This window comes from Ambystoma mexicanum, chromosome 2p, assembly GCF_040938575.1.
Source record: "Ambystoma mexicanum isolate Mex_15411 chromosome 2p, UKY_AmexF1_1, whole genome shotgun sequence".
Classification (NCBI taxonomy): Eukaryota; Metazoa; Chordata; class Amphibia; order Caudata; family Ambystomatidae; genus Ambystoma; species Ambystoma mexicanum.
In genome coordinates this window covers 574,368,237-574,385,518 of record NC_090923.1, presented here as the reverse complement: position 1 = coordinate 574,385,518, position 17,282 = coordinate 574,368,237, and the positions used below count along the sequence as shown (strand labels likewise).

Genomic DNA, 17,282 nt, shown 5'->3' with positions numbered 1-17,282 from the left:
GACCTCGACCTCTTCTTCTCAGAGGGAGTATGCTCATGGGACCTGCCACTACTATATGAGGGATTATTATGCCTGCGGGCCACGTCAGAGGCCTTCTCCTGGTTGATCCAAGCCACTAACCTCCGGTGGCGATCCTGCCTGGTTTTTTATAAGAAGCAGTGGCAGATCTTGCATCTGTCCGCGTTGTGATCCAGGTGAAGACAATAAAAAGGCACTGGAGGTGCCGATCCTTGATTAAAATGTTCTTCAGGCCACAGGACTAGCAGGCCCTGAAGAGACTCTTCTTTGCCACATCAGACATCGTAGAGGTGCGATTTAGGCCAAAGCCTGGAACTGTTGAAGTCACGGAGAGAAGATCCAACGATGAAAAGACGATCTTCGTTGGCAACGGGTCCTCACTGCGAGTAGTCACTGCATGATAGTTTTCTTCCAGCTCTTCTTCGCCAGTTATCAGAAATATCCAAAAACAGCAAAATTCCACTAATTTTCAAGGAGCGAAGCACGACGATTCCCATCACTAAAAACATGCAGTAAAATTCTGAAGATGGCCAAAAGGGGTGCAGCCTAAGAGGGCAAGTATCATTGGCTGGGGGCAGTTTGACCCACAGGATACAGGTTGGCTATAGAGGAGACTAGCAGTTTTCAGTCTAAAGCAAAACCGCTTTCTTTTTACCGAGGACTCCCAGCCTGACGACGGGCAACATTCAAGACCACATGCTGGAGAAATATAAATTTTGAAAAAAACTCAGGATTGCCACTGGTCGGCAAAGTTAGTCCACGCATCAAACAGGTTTCCTTAATGGACCTCCACTTCAGGGGGACTGGGAAAAGGTTCACAGATTTCCTCACTCGGGCCTGGTGGCAAGGCTTGCCAGCAGGCCAGAGTAAATAGTACTCTGATACACGTGATACAATGTTCAAATAAGACCAACACAAAGACCTGAAGAAAATAACTGCTAGGGGACAGAGTACAGATTTTTAGCAAAGTGCTCTAAAACTGTGAATTGTAGTGCTCACGGTAGGCTTTTCTTTGCATAAGGTAGTGGAACAAGCTGCACACTAGATAAAAGGTTGTCCCATTGGAACAGAAATGTGTACAACCCACAAGAAGGGACACGTAGCTACTCTGCTGTGCCAAAACCGCCAACTCACCCCGGAAGGTGGGTTAGAAGCATAAGAGCCCAAATGCCTTACACGGATGGGGAGCCATGTTTTTTTTTACAACACAGTTTCGCCAGGTTTTCTAACAGCAAAATGTGTAGGGGTACCCATACAGCCCTCACCGTTATCTCATCCCATATTGGCTCACCGAAACCTCCCTCTGCCTTGTACAGCACAAATTAATTTTAAAAGTCCAGTAAAACATTTGCAGTGAAATTTCTGTTGTAAAAACGTTACCATGGACGCCAGGAGTCTAGAGAAATCACAAAGCTGTTACATTAAATGTTCATTATATATGCAAGAATTATACTTTCAAGCATACTATAATCATAAACAAATACAGACTACCATCTGCGTTTGTGATCACATCATCCAATAAGGACCCCAAAGAGGACGTACTCTAATAACCAGCACATTTTATTTATTGAGCACTTGCATGGCGCCTATAAAGCAAAAAGTGTTTCCAGGCGCCACTGATTGATGACATGACGAAAGGCGTCCAAAATCATAAACTTAATTTAAAAAGGTTTAATACATAGAGTCATATCCCAATTCAGATGTCTGTGTACAATTAGAAAAAAGTGTTGGGAACAGCACTTTTCATAAAAAGCACCATATTCTGGAAAAATAAGAATCCTGGTTACTGACATTAAAGCCCCTACTCTTCTTTCATGTCCCCGATTCATGGCCCGACAATAGCCCTACAGACCATAATTAATGTTGGGCAGACCCTGCAATGACATTCTCCTTGCAGAGCCATACTTTTGAATTAAAAAAAAGAGGTTAGAATATAGCACCTAGACTGCACTTTAGTTCAAGTTAGAATGTTCTCGGATGGCAGCAACACTTTCAATTAACTGCTAGTTCAATGCCACTTTCTCAATTTAGAAAGGTAGTGAACCGGCATGTATTGGCCTACTGGGCAATAGAGCCATGCCCGGAGTGCAGGCCTAACATTAGTGTGGGTCAGCCAGTTCTTTGGACCCATGTGTGCTACTTTGGGTTACTTCACTGTTCAGTTAGTAGTTTTGACCAGTGTTACAGAACAAAGACTAATACTAAAACAGTCTGGACCAAAAGGAGCGAATTGTCATTTGCGAGAACGGGACAATTTTTGACTGGCGCCCAAGAAGATGTTATGCCCTGTGCTGGCAGTGATATTGCTGAACATGCTGCCCCCACAACATTAGATTTCAACAGCTTTTGCAGCTGGAAACCACGAAAAGATCCCGCCCCCTCCTATCCTTCCAATGACTTCAGAATTGTGGTGTAAACTGTAGTGGAGAATATCCGCTTTCCAAGCAACTTTTCTAGCTAACTCAGAACTAGGGTGCTCAATAATCAGGAACTACAAAGATAAACCATCAAGTATTACTGCTTACTTTTTGCGGGGCATAACCACAATTTAAAAAGTGTCTGCAACAGAAAACAATGTAATTTCAAGAACGCGCATACAGAGGCAGGCCAGTTTCTTGTCCGGGCAGAACGGGCGACGGAATATGCAAACAAAGCAATGCTTATTCCGAAACGCAGCGTGTGACATGCTCTGAAGTCACACACCCTGTGCCCCTCATTCTTTGTGTTGACAGCCTTTCAAGTGTGACAATTTGTAAGTGATGGCTCATAACAAGCCATTGTTTTTACACAGCATGTGCTTAACATTTCAGTGCTAAGAACTGAACATTGGGCATTTTTATTCAGAAGGCCAGAACAAGTATGTTAGCTGACCAAACCTATGCATCGAGTGTCTTAATTTTTTTTCAACAAACAAGCACACCACTGCCTAGCGCACAACCGAGATGGCACATCAATGTGACTTGGCACCTTCATTAGGAAAACAGGGTTCATTGTGTGTCACCATGCAGACAGTAGTCCATGGCAAATCAATGCAGTGATGTGTGCAGCAAGGATTAGTGCGCTGCACAAGTCACCACCATGTTGGTTAATGGCATATTTGTGGCATTCCCCTATGTAACAGCACATATGCCTGGAACGTTTTGTGTATATGGCTCTGATGGGTATGCCATACTGTGCCCACACTTAAACACAAAGAAATTAAAGACGTTGCCTCAAATTTTAAAACCGGCCAAACTCCCTTTCTACACTGCTACACCAGGATTTTCACTAGCTGCAGGCCTGCACTAATAAGAGATGCAAATGCCAGCTCTGTTAGATAAAGGGTAGGCCTGCTTTTATTGCAGAAATAACCCACGCGGCTTGCGTAATAGTGAGCAGGTAGTGGCTGAGGAACTGTAGACCCTTTACCAGGCATTAGAATCATGCATTAGAATCCGTTTATTACTGGGCAGGCTAAAGTTTGTAAGAGGTACAATCCTTTCTGTGTAGCCTTTCTGTGCATTGTTTATTGGGTGTCTCTTGTAGGGTATCCTTTCCCATCTATAGATCTAATTCCCTAAAAAGATTTCTCTATTGGGGGTTGGGTATGCTTACACTGAGAACCACCCCTTCATCTAAAATTCTCCAGAAACAAGAAATAAAAGAGCCCTTGTACCCCATTTGAGGGGCTGATGTTCAGGCAATTTTAAACTTGCATCCAAAAACTTAAGCTGTTTGAATAAGTATGCATGGTTCATGGTTACACACATTTTAATGTTAGGTTGAGTGTTGTGAACCGTGACATGAGCACCAAGCCATGCATCCTTTATGAATTTTGAAATTCACACATGCAATACTTTATCACAGATAATATAGAGATCGATGGTCACAGTTCTATTCCTGAAATGCTCCGATTTAATGCAAATCATACAGGCACCCTCATAGGTGCCATTTGTCCCCTTTCCCACTCTCAGAGGTATTTTTAAAGAGTGCAATGAAAGTGTAACAGACTGTCCAGCTTGGAATGACAACCTATCAGAAAATAGTTCATGTGGTTAGTCTATTATTGCCCCTTGCGAAATACAAGTGAGGTGGTACGAACAGAACACCTGCAACACAGGGCCAGTGGGCCCTCAGACCCCGGCAGGCTGGTCACAGCGCAGTGTGCCAGTACGAACGGTTTGAAACTGCATTCAAGAAGGCCTTCCCCAAGAGCAGATTACAGAAAAACCATTTACTTGGGCAGCAACAGCTGTGTTTTCACAGTACATTTATTCTGTAAAGTACCTGAATTACAATTCAATTAAACCAGCTTCATCGCAATTATGTATTGATATTGATGGGTTTTGTCGCACTACACAGAGGTGTAGTTTGGGAGTGATGTGCGCTGGGCGGGGGGAGGGCACATTCTATAGTTTCACTCTGGGCACCAAGTTGGCTAGAAACTGCCCTGTACAAAGGGTGCAAGCGCCTGCACCAACGTCCCGTCTTACTGGGCACAGGCCCAAATATTCCCAGCACATCCCAGGGCCGTTTCACCCACAGAGGACGGTGTGCACGTGGGAGGTTCAGCATGCAGTTGGAAAAGGCGCACCTGCATGGGAGGGGCGCCATCATCCTTTCAAGAGGCGTCGCCACTCAACGTGCCCAAGCCATATATTTAAGCACCCGGGCGTTAGTATTTAACAGATCTTGGCAACGTATACGAGCGGGAGCCACTTGCAACTGAATCAATGCAAACGGATGGCTGGGCGTCAAGCAGCCATCGCTGGCAACAATACACATTCATGAACCTAGCACCGCCCAGGACACTTCCTTTCGATTGGATGATCGTCAAAGAGAGAAGATTGTTTATAGCAGGAGCTTATATTTGTGTTTAATGGTGGGTGCCAAGTTAGATTTGCGCGTTATGCCGTGCCATGTTTACAACGACGGGTATTGCTTCTAAAATCAAACAATTACTGCTTGGCCCTGCTATATTCCATACCTGTTGCAGTGCTTTCATTGTGTTCACCGCCAACTAGCTCTCAACCTCAAACCCTACCCAACACCTACATACCTTTAATGATATTTGTAACTATTCTTCAGCGCATGCTTTTTTAAGAATATTGAGCTTATTTTTGTGCTTTTAAACTGTTAAATCGTTTGTGTGAATTTTAATATAGGGAAAGAGACTAGGAGCGAATTAACCCTTTTCATTGTAGGCATCACGTAGAATTTATTGACGTGTGTTTCTATAAACTGCTGGAACTAAGCGAGTAGCAAGTCTAGTGAGCCTTTTAGCTCCGTGAATTCATTAACGCATTAACCGCATTTCTCTTGCACTTTCAAGTGATTGTCGTGATCACAAGCTCACCTTCCAATACAGGCTTACCTTGTGGGGATTGCAATTCCCAGCAGCCTTTCATGTCGCGTACCCGTGGTGTCATCTGGACGCGACACAGGCTATAACTGGATCGCGTCAGTGTGAAGCGCTGACGCGAAGCCTGTTTTAGCCTGTTTCTGCCTGTTTCAGCGTTCGGTGGGAAATGCTGCTGGCTGCAGTTTACGCCTGGTAAGCTACCTCTAGAGAGGCTATCCTGGCTTTTAACTTTAGCTCTTTTTAGGAGCATACCTACCTAGATTATATACAATGAGTTGTTTTGTTTATAATAGTGCAGAGTTGAAATACCTTGATAACTCTTATGGCTCTATCACTCTAAGAGCATTAAACAAAATGAGGACTGCACAAATCTACAACCCCCCCATGCGAACTTGCAAAATGAATGCTGCAAGGATAGAAAGCTATCAAGCAGCATTACTAAATGCTAGATCAGCTGGGGCACATGCCACAGAAATTGCCGAAGTTATCCTTTCTTATGATTTAGACATACTTTTAGTTACTGAAACATGGTTCACTGACTCCTCCCCTGGTATATTTCATGAGTTGGTTCCAGATGGTTATTTGATTAAACATGTCAACAGGACTTTGAAAAAGGGAGGAGGCATTGTGATTATCCATAAAGCCACGCTTGCCATTTCACATTTACATTTGCTGGATTGGGGTGATGGCTCGCAAGTTGGACATTTGACCTTTCAGATTTCCCCAAAATCCAGTATTCATATAATACTGGCTTACAGACCCCCTGGCCCTTGCCAACAATTTTTAGCGAACTTGGATGTTTTTCTTAGTACTAAGGGGACGAAATATAAGGAACTGATCCTTGTAGGTGATTGGAATATATGGCTTGATGACAGAACGAAACCAGACTCTATGGAACTCTGGGAGCTGTCAAACATCCATGACCTCCACACGTTGGGAGTTCAACCCTCACATATAAAGGGTCATTGCTTAGATGTAGTTATATCTCGAAGCGGCTGTACCACTCTGAAGGAGATTGTGCCAATTTACTGGTCAGACCATTTCATCAAATTTTTTACGTTGAGTACACATACTCAGGTCAAAACTAGTAGCAAGAATAGACAGGCCCTCCAATCGCGAAAAGCCAGAGATTTAGACAAAATTATTGGCACTGAACTCTCTAGGCTTCTGGTGTCTAAGGACCCCACAGCATCTTGCGAGGACTTTTTTTCAACAGGCCTTTCAGCCTTAAGTATTATATGTAATGAAATAGCTCCCCTAAAACCAAAGTCTAAGAAGATCTCTCAACCTTGGTTTTCTGCTGATTTACAACATTTACGCAAAGTAACTGGCAGGTCCAACCAGATCTGGCTCAAGAGGCCAATTCCGGAGAACAAAATTCTGGCAAAAAATGCTTTGTCAGAATATAAGCTGGCCATCTTTTTGGCCAAGAAAGACTTCCTGGGAAAAAAACTACAATCTGCTAATAACCAATCGAGAGAACTATTCTCCATTATATCTAATTTTTGTAATCCTATTTGCAAAAAAGGAGGGTCTGATTCCTCTGCAGCACGAGCTAATCTCTTTAACTCTTTCTTTATAGATAAGATCGAGCGAATAAGGTTAGAAATCGAACAAACAGCTCCTGCAAATTCATCAGCACTACAAGTGACTGAAGTAAACATTTTACCAAATCTGATTTCACCATCTGTTTTTGATTTTCACCCAGTCACCGAAGAAGACATTTTCCCACTTATGAGTGCCCTTAAACCTACAATTGATTCTCTCTCTCCTTTGCCAGTTTATGTAGCAAAGAAGCTGGCATATGATCTTACGCCATTCATTACCACCTTTGTTAATAAGTCATTACAGGAAGGGATTGTTCCAGAGAGCCTGAAATTATCAATTGTCTCACCTTTACTGAAGAAACCTTCATTGGATGTTGAGGTGCTGCAAAACTATCGTCCTATTGCAGGCTTACCATGGCCAGCTAAGGTACTTGAAAAGGTTGTTACCAACCAGCTTCAGAAATTTGTCGAACATGAATTATTGTTGGACAAATTTCAGTCTGGTTTTCATCCAAAATATGGAACTGAGACTGCCTTGTTGGTAGTACAGGACGAACTGTTAAAGGCTGCGGACCAAGGGGAGCTTACCCTCCTGGTCATGTTGGATCTGTCCGCGGCCTTTGATACAGTGAATCATCAAATTCTTCTGTACCGCCTGCAGGAGGTTGGAAGAGTATCTGATTTAGCACTGAGGTGGTTTAGGTCTTTTCTGACCAACCGTCAGCAGCGGGTGAGAGTGGGGGAGTTCCTATCGGACCTTATTTGCTTGAGCTGTGGGGTCCCGCAGGGATCCTCCCTGTCGCCACTGTTGTTTAATCTGTATATTCGGCCACTACTTGAGATTCTGAGACGCTATGGGTTGAATTTTCACTCATATGCTGATGACACCCAGACCTTCATACGAATTGGCAATTTTCAGGAAGCTTTTAACAAATTGGGGCTCTGCCTGGAGGAAATAGGCAGCTGGATGTCCAAGAATTACTTGCAACTTAATGCTGCTAAAACTGAATTGATTTTATTTGGACCAAAAAAATCAGTTGTTAGCAGCCAAGAAGCTGCCTATTCCATCACTTCTGGGCAAGAGTTTAAAATTTGTATCTAAAGTAAAAAATTTGGGCTGTATGTGGCAAGAAGACCTGGGCTGTGAAACCCAGGTGGGAGCTAAGACCAAAGCAGTACACTTCGTCCTCCGAATGCTACGTCAAGCACTTCCCTACATACCAACTAAAGATCATGCATCTGTGGTAGGAGCTCTTACTAGTGCCCACTTAGACTATTGCAACAGTCAATTGTTGGGTATTCCTATCAAACAGCTTCAGCGACTTCAGAGGGCGCAAAATGCGGCCATCAGATTGATATTTAGACTGAAGAAAACTGATCATGTTTCACCTTTTCGCCGAAAGTTGCACTGGCTATCAGTCGATGATCGCATCAAATTTAAGACAGCATGTATTGTCTATAAATGTGTTAATGGCATGGCTCCCTTGTATTTACAAGAGCTAATACAGCCATATCAACCGACGAGACAATTGCGATCTTGTGATAGACACCTTTTAACCATTCCTCACTCGGCTTTAAGAACCAGAGGTGACAGAAGATTTTCCGTCTATGGTCCCAGGTTGTGGAATTCGTTGCCGCTTTCTCCAAGAACCATGAGCTCACTTCTTCAATTTCGCCAGGCACTGAAGACTTTCCTTTTTAGGTAGTTGTCCCTATTTCATCTGGGATTCTTCTTGAACTTTGCTTCTACCTTTAGTTGTGTCATCTGCGCCGATATACGGTTTATTTCGCTTGGTGCGCTTTACAAATGCAAAAAATAAAAAAAAATAAAAAAAATCATACCTATCTTCTCAGTGCAGGCCCAAGGTCTGCGTGCGCCCTATGCAAGATGTGTGCGCTTCCCATCCTACCCACCACAAATGCATAACAGCAGGGGTCTCCATTTTGTTGTTGGGCTAATACATGTTCCAGTATCACCCTAACAACAGAATTGAGCTCCCTGTTGTTCTTGTAAAGTGTGTTTAAGGGCGCCTTGCCTCCAGCTCAGTGTCTTGTAAACAGCGCCTATTAAAGAATCAATCTGTGATTCTTTAATAGGGGCTGTTTACATGACACTGAGCTGGAGACAAGGCACCCTGTATTTGCAGCTGCACCCTCGGAGCGCACCTTGAGCCGGCGCTGCACCCTCTACACTAGCACCCAACACACACCTTATGCTACTCACAGTGCTTTAAGTGATAGGCAAACTCGAGCCGGGCTCTTACAGGGCATGGTCGAAAAGGGGCGTGGCCTGGCAGGGGGTCACGCCACAATTCACAGGAAACACTACCCTGACCTGAATGCTGCCTGTTAGGCCTCACCCCTTTTGCCCACATCCCTGTCTCGATCACTCCTGACCAACACTCCAATTGGATCCATCGCCTCACACCTGGAGACCTTGCCAGCCCGATTAAAGCCACCAAGGCTTCAAGGGCACCAGGCCTAGATGGCATATGTAGTTCCCTTGTAAAAGCTGCAGCTGATCCATGGACAGGGGCATTACAGGTCTTGATTACTTCCATCAGAACCTCACAGGAGACTCTGCCTTGCTCGAGTGACAGTATTGTAGTCCCCGTCTATAAAAAAAGGATGCCCAGCGGATCCCGGAGCTATCGGATCTTGGCCATGCTGGATGCACCTGCAAAAATCTTTGCTAGAATCCTCTTGTTGGAACTGGAAACATGGGCAGAGGCTTGTAGCAACATTGCCTTTAACCAAAATGGATTCTGGAAGGGTCATAACACTACTATCAACACTTTGGCCCTTAGCAGAATTATCCAGCAGGCCTGGACTACAAGACAAACACTGGTCTATGCGGCTTTTATAGATCTAAGTGCCGCTTTCAACACTGTTGACCGCGAGCGCCTTTAGCTTAAGTTTGCAGGATGGGGCATTCCATCAGGCTGCTTACTATTATAATTTCCCTTCATGACAACACACGAGTCATGATCAGGAAGGACCAACACGGCAACACTACTGCATGGTTCCCTACATCTAGAGTTCTAAAACAGGGCTGCAATTTAGCTCTCACACGTGTTAATCTCCATCTTGCCGACATGGATAAGGCCTTGCATAACACTGCATCGATTCCTCCAAAATTAGGTCCTGTAGCGATTAAATGGCTAGGCTACGCAGACGATACCGCCATTTTTGATCTAACCCCCGCAAGGCTTGCAGGCCACCAAGCACTAAATTGATCTGAACTCGTTGAAAGTCAACACGAAGACCAAGATTATGGTCTTCTGCCCCCCAAGAACAACCGTGAAGATCAAGTGGGAGATGCGCGGTCAAGACATTGAAGAAGTGAAAGCATATAAATATCTGGGCCTCTTCCTTGATAATAAATTGCAAGGTACAATTCATCTTGACCAACTTCATAACAGAACAGCTAATTTAATTGGCCTTATAAATTCGCTTGCCAACGGAGGAGAAGGATACTCGATTGACACATGGCTTAAAATCTACCAGACAAAAGTGTCTTCCATCATCCTCTACAGAGCTGAAACTTGGGCTACTCGAAATCTGGGAATGGTGTGCAAATTGGAGCGCACCTTGCTCAAAAGACTCCTCAGACTTCCACAACGAGCTTAGGCTTACATGATCTACTTGGAGTTCAATATTCTACCTATAGCTGAAAAAATCCAGTTTAGCAGTAGGACCACCGCCTGGAAATTAGTTAACGCGTCCCCCAGACCATCATGCACTTACTCTACACAGTAATAACAACACATTCTACGACCATGCCACAGAGCCATCTTGCAAGCATGAACACCCTCTTGAATCAGCAGGCACAGCAAGACACTTCCGCCTCCACGATGACGCTGACCACCTTTAAGTCTCATCTTAAGGCGTCATTATGGGAGAGTGCCCATGAGCTCTCCTTGGCTAACCTTGCCAACAAAAATCAGGCCATGGAATTTCTCCAGTATGTCTAGCATCGGCCTCTACCGCCACCATATGGACAGTAATTCATTGGCAACTCCCTGGTTTGGGACTATGTTAAAATAAAATTCAACATTGTGAAAACCAGGGAAATCGTGGCTGCTTGGGAAGGTGTTCCAAGGCATAGCAGGGAATGTCGGCTCTGTGGGGAGGCAACCATACAAACAGTAAAACACCTTTTTGAGTGCGAGGCCCAGGACTCACTAAGAGCTTTGACTAAGCTGGCGATGAACATGCCAAGTGGATACTCTGTAAACGAAGGATGGGACTTGTACTTCAGTAGAACAGGCGAACCAATTATTATTTACTTCCCTCTGTTTGGTGGAAGATTCAGAGATACTGGAGTTTTGATGCTTAAATAATCTTACTTAAGAGTTACAGTAACTACATTGACTAGTGCAGTGTTAAGCATGTGACCCTATGAATTTCTTTGTGCTGGTCTACTCTTCTTTTTTTTTCTTTCCTTTGTGAATGGTTTTGGTTTAATTGAAACCATACCACAATAAAAATAAAAAATAAAAAAATAAATTTGCTAAAAGGGCCGTGACCTAACAGGCGGCATATTCGTCAGTAAGTGTCAGCTTCGTTGCAGCGCTGACACCCTGCCATGCACACCTTTGCATCGATCATCACGAGGATCCCTGCAACTCTAGTGAAGGGGGCGGGGCCTGGCCAGGTTCTTCAACCAAGATGATTCTTTTGGTTACCAAGGCAAGGAGACCGTGAGACGTTGAGCATGGGCCCCTACCAGTCTTCAGTTTGTGGATAGGGTCTTGTGAATGATGCATAAGTCTTGTAAAGGATACCTTGCTCCATAGAAAGGCCACTGCAGCATGTCCCAAGCGCCAGACACAGAGTCGTATCATTTCAAAGAAAAAGTATCTTACTAGACCTAAGCAACTGGTGGATCTCGAGCCGCTAGTTTTAATAAGTTACTTTAGTGTAACTTGAGCGGATTTCCCCTTATTTATACTTGCAAAGTTCTGACGTGCACTATATTTTTTTCTAGGCTTCTTTTCTGTATAGAGCAGAGGCAGGAATTGGGAAAAGTCAATGTTCGTCTCCATTTACACAGAATCCCAGTGTGCTATGATTGTAGACATTTTCCCACCAAATTTCTGTCTCAACTCACTACAGTTCCATAAGATAGTGCCAAAATAAGGAAAGTCAATATAGCGGAGAGAGGTACGGCACCCAAATCACCAGATTTCCAACACCAAATTATATGGAGATAACAAACAAACCAGTGTCGGACAATTCAACTGCTCTTCAAGGTGACCCACTCTCGAATGTCAGAAGTCTCAATTCTTTCGAACGTTGGATGATCCACTAATGCCTTTGCAGTCCTACACCACTGATATCAAGGTTTAATCATGGGAAAAGCAAGAAATAGCATGGAATGGGTGCTATAAGGGCATCCATGCTGAAGAAACCTTGGAAGGGTGACACAGATGCACCCCACACATTGCATACTTTTCGGGGTTGAAAGAGGACGCTCGACAGAAGTTGCAAGGTAAATAAGCTGGGCAAGGGTGAAGCAAAGGCTATTAAAGGTGCTCTCCGTTATAGAACTGGCGACCTTTATAAGGGTTGATCTGCATCTGTGGCCTGTGACAAAGGAAGCTGGTGATGTCATGAATTGCTGTGGAATAAGCAGTGAGTGGATGATGCCTGCGTGCCAGAATGTTCCTGGAGTGACAGAGATGGGCTGCTAGAGGGGGGATGTACTTTTGCGTTTTCTTTCCATGTTACCCATTAAGATGGCAACCAAGCTTTAACAGGACAGCAAATAAAAAGGTACAATTTAAACACGTACATGTGATGGAAGTCCCATCAGTGGAGTAAGAATTCTCCATTTCTCACACAGGCGATCGAGACAGAGGAACCCTGGCTCTTGAAGGGGGGAAGGTGGGTCAGGTGGGGGACAGCAAAAAGAGAAAGATGGCCATCCGCTCCTTAGAGGAAGAAATCCTTTACACACTCAGGAAGGGCCCCCTAATTGTGTAGTAGCAGAGGTCGCTGATGCGCTAAGTACAAGACTCACGGGGCCTTGGCTAAGAATCCCTGGTGGGTAGAGTAGCTGTGTCCCTGTAGGAAGAAGAGTAACCCAGCTTGAAGCCGTGGCACATCCAGAGCTGGACTGCTGGTGACAGATGCATTCTGGGTTTTGTATGATTTTTTAAAATCAGATGACATCCAATTCTAGGGAACTTTCCACCCAAACCAGGCACGCACAATTTTCCTTTATTTAATAAAGTTCTTTTTTATGAATCTGGGACCCCCATTTTAACAGTATGGATTCCTTACAGCCGGACACGTCAGAATTGACAGCATTCTACCACTCAATTTCAACCAACAATCAACCAACTACTAGACCTTCATCTATGTAGATGGATATTAGAAAAGAAAATGCATGTTCAACATGTACCTAGGCTAGATTCCTTTCAGTGCTGTTTCTATTTAGGTACAGTGTAAAAGGAGTATCTTTCTCACTTTCAAAGGGCAACTTAAAAATGTGAAAATTGGTAGCAAATAACCACCCTCTCCCTTTTATCTTGAGCAACTCGGCATTAATAACATTATTCTGCTTGATGGTACCCAGGAATTACTTCAATTATATTCTTTTTCTAGTTATACACACAGTGAGATGTCCATTTAACTCCCCTAATGATTCTTCTGTGCTAGACGTCATTACACAGAGAGAGTCAGGGGATCTCACTGTATACACACACCTACCTAGTCAATAAAATATATATTTTTGCAGAAGCACATACACTTTTCTGTAGTGACAAATCAGAGGGGCCACGGTTTAATCTAATACCCTTTATAGTATCGCTCCGCTCAGGATTATTTCCCTTTTAGATCATATCCCACTAACCCACCCCCTCTACTCCCCTTTTTCAGAGCCGCCAGAGCGCCAGGGGACCACTTCGGTGGTGATAGTGCGCGGTGCAAATGTCCTTTAACATTAACATATGAATTTCTTTGGCTGTCTCATAGATAGCTCGGCACCTTCTTAAGGACTGGTTCAATTCTCCCCCGCTAGGAACAGGTGGGCATCAGTCAGCAAGATGTGAGCAAAGTTCCCCCACAGCCTGTTTGCTGTCTCTTCCTCTGAAGGAGGCCTGGTGCCTCTGTGAGGAATCAGGAGTATTCGTCCCTTCTCCCCAAGGAGAAGTCACCCATTTGAGGCTATGGCGGTGAGCACACTGCACAAAACCTGTAGGACGCTATCTGCATACATGGGACTGCATTGCATCCAAAACACTGTGTCCTTCTGTTTGGCTGTAGGTAATGTGGAAACCAACATGTTATCTGAAAATAAAGGAGATATCACTTTAAGAAGAAATGGCTATGAAACCGGGAAGTGGAGGCCCGAACTGAGGCGAGAGAGAGCGTTACGCAGGAGAAGTGTCTCCCCCCCCCCAACTTCAGAACACCAAGCAGACAGCGGGAGAACCGCTGTCCGGACGGAACCAGAGGAAACGTCCGAAGAGGTGGCGTGACCATGGAGGTGCTGTGGTGGGCCTCAGGCCCTAATATATGCCGAAACCTGGATGATAGGAAGCAAGGAAAGCTTCCATCAGCCACCATTCAGGGAACGTAGAGAGTTGCAGAGAAGCAGAGACCGGAGCAACCGAGAAACCAATAGAGGAAAGCGAAAAGAGGAAACTGACCTACCCGAGAGTGAGCAGAGCCCTGCAAAGTCACCCGTGGCTGATGCGGGTACAGGGGTTAACACTAACAGCTAACAGAAGCTAATTGTGGATCCCCAAGCCAACTGGTGCTACATGAATATATCCATCTGACATTTGGCCCGTGTCTTGGAGTTGTAATAAATGTGAGTTAGTAAACTTCAAGCACCCATGATGGGTCATATGTACTGGGCACACAGTTAAAACGTAATTTGTCAATCTCTGCATTACTTTTAACATTTACGTCCTCCATTAAAAGTACATCGACCTGCAAACTCACTCATGAAATTGAACTGTCAATGGTTCCAAGGTAGCAATGAGTAACTCCTGGTTACTGGAAAATCCAGATGCCTGAGAGCTACCTCCAGCTCCTACGTAATGAATCTTACATTTCGACCCATGCCTTTAAGGGAAATATTTTTTTTATAAAAGCTTTTAGTGTATTTATTCTCAATCATAATAAATGTTATGTCACCTTTTAGTTATGCTTAATTGCCTTCTTCAAATTCTATAAAAGAGACAAATGTCCCTTAAAATTGACTATTAGGACCAATGTTTACATCTGTAAACATATTCCTATGTTTGTGTTCAAGACTAAGTCTGCTGTAACAGCGCCACGATGCCCCAGGGCAGTTTTGTGCGCTTTATAAATGCAAATAAATAAATAAATAAAAATGTTTCCCAACATTTCTTGCAGAATACCCCACACTCAGTAGAGGGCTTGGACTTCCTCTCACTTTGTAATATGAAGCCAACTAGAAAATCATTTCCAGGGCTACTTTTTGTTCCCAGTCCACACCTGGTTATCTTTATTTTTCTTGGGAGCGTTAACCTGATTTTTTGACAGTAAAACAGACAGTCCTGCTTTAAAGTGCAACATTGTCTTGTTGCAGTCATCAAAAACCCTATTCACAGGAGTGTCTTTCTTGCGCCCGAGGCTCTGCATCTCCATGTTTGCTCAACAAACTTGTCCAACTGTACACAAGCAAGAGATTTTGTGCAATTTATGCAAAGTTTATCCTTAGCGTAAATGCTTCATTTGGGCCCTGAGGAACAGAAGCCAATTAGGTGCCTTCGCTTCACGCCAAAGGCCCCATTACATGTAAGGCGGTGCAGAAAAGCGTGGCAGGGATTCAGTTATCACCATTTAACTGCCACATTACTACAATGCTGTACTATGGGTTTTGGCATTAAAGCGAAGGATGTACCACCAGCAAAAATCTGGAGGTATATAATCCACCCTACCGCCAAATAATGTTGGATTTACAAAAGGTAATTGTGACAAATTCCCCATGGAATCTTATTGACTAAAAAAATTAAGACTAACCCCACCATGCCACCACTCAATCGTATATATTTTTTTACGGTAAATCAGTGGATTTCCTGCACATTTACTGCCAAACTCGTAATGAGCCCCTCTGACTTATCTCTGGGTCATCACAAAAGATAGCCGGCAACTTTGTTCAGGGGTTTGTCGAGCAATTTGTGTTGTTATCTGCATTTGTCTCTGTGTTTTCAGTTCAGATTTAAGTGAGAGAAACTAACAGACATAAGGGACGATAATCAGAAGTGTGTGACCCGGGAGATGAGATGAATTCTAAAGCCAGCAAACTTTGGCATAGAGAAAGTCTGAGGGAAAATGTTGGAAGACTTGCTTAAAAACTTGACATCTATTGTGATATTCAAGAGGAATTAAAAGGGGAATGCACTTTGCTTCCTCTCTCAGGGGTGGCTCATCCATAATGGGCAGCGAGGGAGCCATCCTGCCACCATTGCCCTTTAAGGACAAGAGCCACCAAAACCAGCCCAGTGAAATCACTGTGCTCTCCCAAGTCCCCAGGGCTGGCTTTAACTGTCAAATGGAAACATGGTTTCTTTTTGACAGTTTACCCGCTTGCATGCCCAAGAATGGGTCCTGCAAGGTCGGGGTGTTTTGCTTCCCCAGTCTTGCACTACCCACTGGGTATTTAGGCTGAGGAACTGAAGGCCTAAATGTGCTTATGTGGTGCTCCTGTGACTCACCCGGCGGCATGAGAATGTGCACTAGCTCCAACGCATATGCCCTCAAGAACCAGGAGCTCTCTATGCTTCCTAATTCTTGTTAGTGTAGTGTGGAATAACGGTGTGGGCCTACAGGCAAGGAAATAATTCTATTTATTGATGTATGCATGTGCGCATGCAAGTGTTTGTAGCTACAAGTGTGCGCAAATTAATGAGTGTCTGTTGTATGTGTGTGCAAGTGAATGCACGAAATTAATGAATTAATGTATGTAAGTGTGCTGGGAAGCAGACCTACGATTATCCGTGAGGGGGGGGGGTAGTTTATGCGGGCATGGCATTTATTATTGGCAATCAAAGGTAAAGCAAACATGACAAGAAAGACTGACCTACTTTGTAGCACCAGTTCGGCCATATATTCTTACAGTGGCAGGGCATCTGTTGCTAGGAAGCAAGAGTAAAGCAAAGAAGCGTTATTACGTAGCTTGACTGACCTACTATGGTTGTGCCAATCTGGCCATATATTCGTACTGCAGCACAGCATGTTTTAATGGGCGTTGAGAGTAAAGCAAACAAGTGGTATGATGTGGCAAGACTGGCTTACGTTGGTGGTGCCAGTCTGGATATATGTTTACTAAGACATCATTTAATGGGCATCAAAAGTCAAGCAAAACAATTGTTATTACGTAGCTAGACTGTCCT

The 17,282-nt window shown here is 44.1% G+C and overlaps 1 protein-coding gene across 4 annotated transcripts in view; it reads right to left on the bottom strand.

Moving 5' to 3' along the window:
- MAPKAPK3 (MAPK activated protein kinase 3) overlaps window positions 1-17,282 on the bottom strand; it is a 514,657-nt gene that overhangs the window by 431,369 nt on the left and 66,006 nt on the right. Inside the window, exon 1 of one of the 4 annotated variants that reach the window (XM_069644067.1) lies at window positions 5,372-5,451. The exons of the other annotated variants lie outside the window; for them this stretch is intronic. The gene's annotated coding sequence lies outside the window, so the exon portion shown is untranslated. Of the gene's footprint in view, window positions 1-5,371; window positions 5,452-17,282 lie in introns of those variants that run through there. 4 annotated transcript variants of the gene reach the window in all.